At 44.8% G+C, this 8,223-nt stretch overlaps 1 protein-coding gene across 2 annotated transcripts in view; it reads left to right on the top strand.

The window, feature by feature from the left end:
• Nucleotides 1-8,223, top strand: part of CLOCK (clock circadian regulator) — a 109,693-nt gene that overhangs the window by 39,024 nt on the left and 62,446 nt on the right. The window lies entirely within an intron of this gene.

The raw sequence follows: 8,223 nt of genomic DNA, 5'->3' as shown, positions 1-8,223 counted from the left end.
CTTTCCCTTGCTTATCACTTTCCAGGATTGTGTGAGGTTTTTAAATCTTGAACACTGCTGCCATGTGGCTACTTCCATGTTAGGTCAAATTAATTGCCTCTGGCTCTGTGGTAAGAAAAAATATTTGAGATATAGAATCATAGAAAGTTAGGGTTGGTAGGGACTTCAGGAGGTCATCTAGTCAAAACCCCTGCTCGAAGCAGGACCATCCCCAACTAGATCATCCCAGCCAAGGCTTTGTTTAGCTGTGTCTTAAAAACCTCCAAGGATGGAGATACAGCAGCCTCTCTGGGTAACCTGTTGTAGTGTTTTACTACAATCCTAGTGAGCAAATTCTTCCTAATATCTAACCTAAACTTCTCCTGCTGCAACTTGAGACTGTTGCTCCTTGTCCTGTCATCTGCCACCACTGAGAACAGTCTAGATTCATCATCTTTGTATCCTTCCTTCAGGTAGTTGAAGGCTGCTATTATATTCACCCCCCCCTCCCCTCCAATCTTTTCTTTAGACTAAATAAACCAAGTTCCCTCAGCCTCTCCTGGTAAGTAATATGCCTCAGCCCCCTCACCATTTTTGTTGCCCTCTACTGGACTCTCTCCAATATATCCACATCCTTTCTGTAGTGGGGGGCCCAAAACTGAACACAGTACTCCAGACGTGGCCTCACCAGTGCTGAAGAGAGGGGAATAATCACTTCCCTTGACCTGCTGACAACACTCCTACCGATGCATCCCAGTATGCTGTTAGCCTTCTTTGCAACAAGGGCACACTGCTGGCTCATTCAGCTTATTGTTCACTGTAACCGCCAGATCCTTTTCTCCAGAGCTGCTGCCCAGCCAGTCAGCCCCCGCCTATACTGATAAATGGGATTGTTCGGTCCTAAGTGCAGGACTTTGCATTGTCCTTGTTGAACCTCATGAGATTTCTTTTGGCCCAATTCTCCAATTTGTCTAGGTTACTCTAAATCTTAGACCTACCCTCCAGTGCATCTACTACTCCTCTCAGCTTGGCGTCATCTGCAAACTTGCTGAGGGTGCACTCTATGCCATCTTCCAGGTCATTGATAAAGATATTGAACAAAACCAACCCCTGGGGCACTCCACTTGATACTGGTTGCCAACTAGACATCGAGCCATTGATTAGTACCCTCTGATCCTGATGCTCCAGCCAGTTTTCTATCTACTTCACAGTCCGTTCATCCAGCCTGTACTTTCTTAGCTTGCCTGCGAGAATGTTGTGAGAGACCATGGGTGGCTGGTGCCGCCTTAGTCAGAGGGGGCATATGTGCCCGCCGCCCCCCCGCCCCCGGGTGACCAGTCCTGCTGACCATAGGGGGTGGGATCCCTCCGGAGCCGATCTTGCCGACTGGTAGCGGGGGATGTCTCCCTGGGCGATCCTGCAATGGCCAATCACTGCAGCCACTTCCGGGAGCAAGCGGCCACTTCTGGGAGCAAGCGCCGGCTGATCAGTCCAGCACTGCCTCTAGCAGTTCTTCCTCCACAGTCCTGGAGGTCTCCTCCAGTATCAGATCAATTAACTCCTCATGGCAGAGGATGCTTTGGAGTCTCACCACTTCCTCCTGTCGGTCTCTTGCCTGTTCCCTGAGAGAGACCTCCCCGAGGCACCGCTCACATTGCAGGCACCCTTCACCTGCCATTACTGGAAGGAACCTGCAAGCTGCAGTTCTCACAGCGGCAAACCTGGACGCAGGTGGAAGCCTCAATGGTGAGCAGTCCTTCCTGGACAGAAACCTCACAGGTGCAAGCAGTGGCAGTGGCTTTGGCATTGCGACATCCTCCAGCCATTTCCCTGAGTCTCTTAATCTGTCTCTTCTCTTACTGACCTTCTTCTAAGCATACTTTCCCTAGCAAACTCACCTGGAAGCTGGCCTGTTTACTGTTCCTTGGCCCCAAATGGTTCCCTTTTCCCTGCTTCCTCACACGAAGGTGAAAACCTCTCCCCTCAAAGTGGTCGGGGGGGTTGGGAGGGGGAGCTGCAAACTGCTTGCCCTGTTTGCTGCCCCTGTTCGCTGGTTTCTTGGTTGCTCAGGAGGACTTTTATACCCTGCTGGGCCTGGACTGGCTCCACCCCTCTTTAGGGCTTCTGTCAGGCATAGGCAGCAATCACTTGGTTAGCAACACACACAGCTTCTCAGAGCATAGGCGCCAAACACACACAGCCTACCAAACAAACACTCAGCAAGCCAAAGGCACAGGCAGATCTGGATCACTTACTTTCCCTGGGCAGAGTCTGGTGCCTTGTGCCTTGCTTTGCTTCCCCTTCTGCCTCTTGATCCCAGCAGACTTGCCTGAAAACTGCTTGCCCTGTTTGCTGCCCCCGTTTGTGCTGGCTCCAATAGCATTTGGTTAAAAAGCATAATAAATTATCCCTTGCAAGGAAAAGGCTAAATTGCTTCAGGATATCTCTTCTGTACACACACAGCAGGAGTAGGAAGAAAAGAACTGTTTTGAATATTCGGGGAAAAAAAATTAAGAGGTAGAGCATTATAGTCTTTGCTGATTTGGGGCTGTGATGTTATAGACTGGAATCTTAGTATTCTTCCATGCTCAAACTCTTGGGCTATAAGTGATAGTCTAAAGAGCTGGGGAGGCAGGACAAATAGTCTTCTCTATACCAGCGCTTAAATAATCATTTAGGTATGTGTGATTCACCCCCATGGGGAGAGTTAAGCATCCATTTAAAAAATATACAGTTTTGGAGAAAGCTTGTCAGCCATCAACTATTGTAAAAGTATCCCACTAACAGACCCTTACTTATATCTGTTATATACTTATGTTTCTACATAAGCAGAATAATTATTTCAGAGCTTCCTGCAATACTATTTGTAGCTATAATATATAGCCATATTTGTATATTTGAGTATTAAAACATGTTATCTGTCTGAACTTTTGTTCCTGTAGAAACTGTGACGCCACCCTTCACGAATCTTAATACTAGCTTTCGGGTTTAATTCATCCTTTTATTTGATTTACTTAGCCTCATACTAGTGCTCTTTAGATATATAAATACCCTGCGAAAATATGTCCTCAACATCTTATTGGAATATTCAAAATTTAGGTTGATGTATGTTGGTAAATAAATGCATTGCTTTTTTTTTTTTTTAGCAACATGTCAATATATTCACATTACCCTTGTGCTCTGCTTCCTTCATTGGCTCACTATTGCATAGAGACTTCAGTTCCAGGTTTGCCTTGGTATTCTGTTACCCTTACTTACCTAAGAGAATGTCTTGCTCCAGATATTCCATCCTATGACAGATTCCCTTGGATGATGAAATAGTCAAACAGCAGGGAAAACTTTTGTGTGGGAGGTTTTTTGTGCTTTTTTAACAGGAGCCACACCTAAATTATGGAACTGGCTTGCCCAGAAAGAAGGAGTTAACATGGAACTAACAGATTCTGGAACTAATAACTTCCAGAACTAAATGCAAGCACCACTTAACCAATTTAGTTAAAAAGAGGATGCTGGATTTCCTGCACATCAGCTGCTCTGTGGTAACAGTTTTCTCTGTCTTCCCTATCCTGTGCCAAATGGAAATTAAACCACAATAAGTCAGCCTTGTTTTATTTAGGCGCCCTCTACACATGCAGGTTAAGGCATTATGAGATCTAATGTGTGATCCCAAAATTGTGCATCCTGCCATGCATGTGTGGCATGGCAAGAGGCATGACTGTGTGGATCACACATTAGATCCAATTGCACCTTATTGCTGGTGTAGGGGGAGCCCAGTCAGGATTGGGCTTCCCTTGCATTGGCAAGAAGCAGGCACCCATGGCTGAGAGTCCCCTTTGCTGACAGGGCTTTCAGCTGCAAGGGCCACGTGCAGTCTTGGGATCCAGAGAACCCATAGCTGATGGGTAAGACGCAGCTGGAACCAAGAGCCCCGTTTGGGCCCATGGGTTTTGCACACCCCCGAGCCTTGGTTGATCATGGCAGCTGCAATCCCTAAATCAGGGGTTGTACCCATGTGGTTGAGTGCCCTGACAGCTGATGGGGCTCCCAGCCATAGGACAGACCCTGCTACACATGCAAATTAAAGCTCAGTAGCAACTAGCTATACATTTATTACATGTTTTTGAGATCTAGCTTCATGGCTGCTTGGAACGTTTTATCATGTGATAGCTACTTTGCATGTGTAGCTGGTCTCAAGGTAATTGTGCGATACCTGTAACATGTAGAGGGGGGCTTAGTGATAATTAGTGTGTATTTTATAAGGCTATCAAAGAACTTAGCTTTGTTTGTTTTGGGTTTTTTTAGCACTGTGTATGTTCATAGCACAGTTTGAACCAATTTTAGTTGTAGTTTAGATTTCCTAGCACAGTAAATAGGGCAGGTGTGAGGAACATGGGGTGTGTCTACACGTGTATTTACGTGCACCTAAACTTAATGTACCTTTGCTTAAGGCACATTAAGGTGATTTAGGGTCTTATCTACATGTGGACATACTACTGCACATTAAATTTAGGTGCAAATAACCAAGTCACATTAGCGCACATGTAGACGTGCTAGTATGCATTAATGCGGTGTCTATCCATTGACACACAGTGTGTTAATGCGTGTTAGCCTGTCTACGCTTGTGCTATTGCAACTTAGCTATTTGCTCCTAAATTTGATACCTGCTTTATGCAGGTATCAAATTTAGGCTCTCATAGCCTTAAGGTGCATGTGTAGACATGCCATTTTTAAGTTGCATTAAGGGTGTGTATGTGTAGACATGCACCCTTAATGTGCGGTAAAAATGGCGATTTTAGGCTAAGCTCACTTAGAGGCACATGTAGACGTGCCCATGCAGTTGGTAATCATCTGTTAAAAAAGATGGCTTTCAGTGAATGTACCAACACAACAAAGGTAGAACAGGGATAGTCAGTCACAGCTAAATCAGTGACTTAGCAGCTGTCACATCTTTTTAACTTAAATGTTTTATAGGTATCATTTCCTAAGTTTAAAAAAAAATACAATAAACACAGATTCCATCGCGTGGAACAAAATTGACCTGCAGCTTGGTTCATCAGCAGTTTTTCAACCTTTAGCTCCATAGCAGAGACTAGAGCAATTAGTAACAATGATAGGCAGGTCTTCACTGCTGAATTCAAATTAAATATATGCTTTCTCACACTTCACAGGTACTTACTGTCAGCTAATGAATGAAAAAAGTTGAATTTCTAGGTTCAGTTATACACTCTGGAGAAACAGATACCAGTGGCCTTTTCTGCTCCTGCTGTTGCCTTTTCCATTTGTGCTTCTCCCCCACTAAACCTAATGGCTTGAGACCCTTCACCTACTTCCTCTGTTCCTATCTAGGCTGTTCCCTACCTTTTCCTGCCAGATCCCAACACACTGTCACCACATTCTGCTTCTTTCACTCCAGCCCCTCTTCTTTTCTTGTCCTCATTCGTTAAGAACACAGAAAAAAAATAATAAAGAACACATAAGATAGTCTTTCTGCCCTGAATCCTGGCACCTTCCATCACAATAACCTGGAGCAGAAATTATTTAGAAAGGCTCTGCCCTGTTCACTCTTTGGAGTACCTGGATGCAGCAGGCTCAGTCACTGAGAGATGGTGCATGTACTGGCTGGTCTGAAGGCTGGAGATGGGATGAAGCATACTCAATGCAGACAGCACCTTCAGAGAATTTATTCAGAATCAGGTTGGCTTATTCTGAGTAATTTCATTTCTGTGTGATTTGTGTTTCTTTTTCAAATATTCATAATGTGGCCACATTTGGTCATGTTTTCACAGGTACAGTAAAAGAGACATATCTGATACTAGGGTGACCAGCCTTTACAGTCATGTTTCACAGTAGGGAGGTGCAAGATGTTATTTTAACTTTTTTTAAAACACCCACACTATTCACAATCCATTTTCTTGTAATTACATTTTCAGACATGGCTAACCTGTTTTTTCTGAAACGAAACATAAGCCCCAGTTTTTCAGTCGTTTATAAATGGGAAATGATGGGCGACTAACTATTACCTACATTGCCTATACATAGTAATATAATCACCTGTTTACAGTGTCTTATTTAACTTTCATTGGTAATTTAATTGAGAGAGAGAGCTTGGTTTTTAGCATCCCAAGTTTCCTATCCACAAGGTTTTTAGGTGTTCTGGAGTAGGTCTCGCACCTTTTGAAGCTATTCCACTTATTTATAAATGAAATATTAATTGGGCTACCAACAGGATTTTGGTTGTCCTGTTTGGAATATTGGTTTATATCAATTTACCCATCTTAACCCTTCACCTGAAGTTTACTAGTAAAATGTATCAGCTTTATGCTGATGATTCCTCTTTGGTTCCAGGCCTTCTATATACTGAATTGAGAGGAGTGGAAATGTACAATAGTAGGTTATGGGGATTGCTGTTAGATTTATTTTATTTAATTATCTTCAATGGAAATCTGAAAGATTGCATAAACAGTATATTAAATACTTGACAGTTTAGATAATTAGTGGGGCTGTGTGAAATGGCTGTTTCGATTCAGTTTTGGATTCGGCTGTTTCGGAGGACAAAGATTCGTTTTGGTGTTTCAGATCACTGTCCTGTTTCGTTTCGGCCGCATCTCCTCTGAATCTGTTTCGAACGGGCTGCAAGGAAAGCTTTGCAGTCTTCCTGGCGCTCTGTGTGGGCTGTGCCAAACAGTTGCTGCTAGTTCCAGCCTACAGCACCAGCCTGCTGAAACCCCGCACGCAGATCAGGGGGCCTGCACCCCCTGGGAAGAGCTGGGGAATGATCAGAGAGCTGGGGAATTCAACCAGGAGCTAGATGTCAATATCAGAGCAGTCCTTCCCCACCTCTTTCCCCTCCCTTTTCTTAGTTTTTGTTTCCCTGCAAGCCAGGCTCCAAAACTCCGAAATTCTCCAAAACGTTTCCGAAACATTTTGGAGCCTTCCATTTTGATTCGGATTCGGTGTTTTGGGCACCAGAATGGCCTGAAACACTTACAAAATGAAACAACTACGGAATTTTTACACAGCCCTAATAATTAGCAGTTGTTTAACCCAGGTGAGGAAAGAGATAGCAAAGCAGGTCTATAATTATTTAAAAAGATGATATGATAAAAAAACCTGAATTGAAATATGGCATAGGTAGGTTTTACCTTGATGTGTTACAGATGTCTTCTCCAAGGTCAGAGAAGCAAAGAGAGCTGATATTTTTAACAGTTTCTTTGCCTCTGTTTTCTTGAACAGGGACCGGGACATCCCACCTACCAGAGGTACAGACAGTCTCGGGGATAGCTCTGTCAGGCCTTCAGTCAGCGCAGATGTAGTTAGGGATCTTCTGGAAGGGCTAGACATTTTTAAATCCACAGGTCCAGATGCCCTCCACCCAAGGGTGTTGAGGGAGCTGGCACGGATCATCGTGGAGCCCTTGGCCCGGCTGTATGAGCATTTGTGGTGATCTGGCCAGGTGCTGGGGGATTGGAAACTGGCTAATGTAGTCCCAATTTTCAAGAAAGGGAGGAAGGAGGACCCAAGTAACTATATGCCTGTAAGCCTCACCTCGGTGCTCAGGAAGATCTTGGAGAGAATCATCAAGGAGCACATCTGTGGGGGCCCAGCTGGGGACATCATGCTCAGGGGCAATCAGCATGGGTTCATCAAAGGCAGGTCCTGCCAGACCAACCCGATTGCCTTTTTTGACCAAGTAACTAAACCCTTGGATGATGGTGTCGCTGTGGACGTAGTCTTTCTGGACTTCAGGCAGGCCTTTGACACTGTCTCTCACCCCATCCTCATCAATAAATTAAGCGACTGTGGCATTGATGCCTACACAGTTTGATGGGTAAAAAATTGGCTGATGGGTCGCACCCAGAGAGTAGTGGTGGATGGGTTGTACTCAACCTGGCAAGATGTGAGCAGTAGTGTACCCCAGGGCTCGGTCTTTGGGCCCGCACTGTTTAACATATTCATTAGCGACTTGGACAAGGGGGTAGAAAGCATGCTGTCCAAGTTTGCTGATGACACTAAGATGTGGAGCGAGGTGGACGCACTTGAAGGGAGAGAGAGGCTGCAAACAGATTTAGACAGACTACAAAAGTGGGCAGATGAGAATAGAATGGGGTTCAACGTAGACACATGCAGGGTGCTGCACCTTGGGAGAAGGAATCCACAGCATACATACAGGCTGGGGAGCTCCCCTCTTGAAAGCACAGAGGCGGAACGGGATCTTGGAGTCATTATTGACTCCAAGATGGACATGAG

The sequence above is a fragment of the Alligator sinensis genome, unplaced genomic scaffold, assembly GCF_000455745.1.
Source record: "Alligator sinensis unplaced genomic scaffold, ASM45574v1 scaffold134_1, whole genome shotgun sequence".
NCBI classification, from domain to species: domain Eukaryota; kingdom Metazoa; phylum Chordata; order Crocodylia; family Alligatoridae; genus Alligator; species Alligator sinensis.
This window is presented reverse-complemented; position numbering and strand designations above follow the sequence as displayed.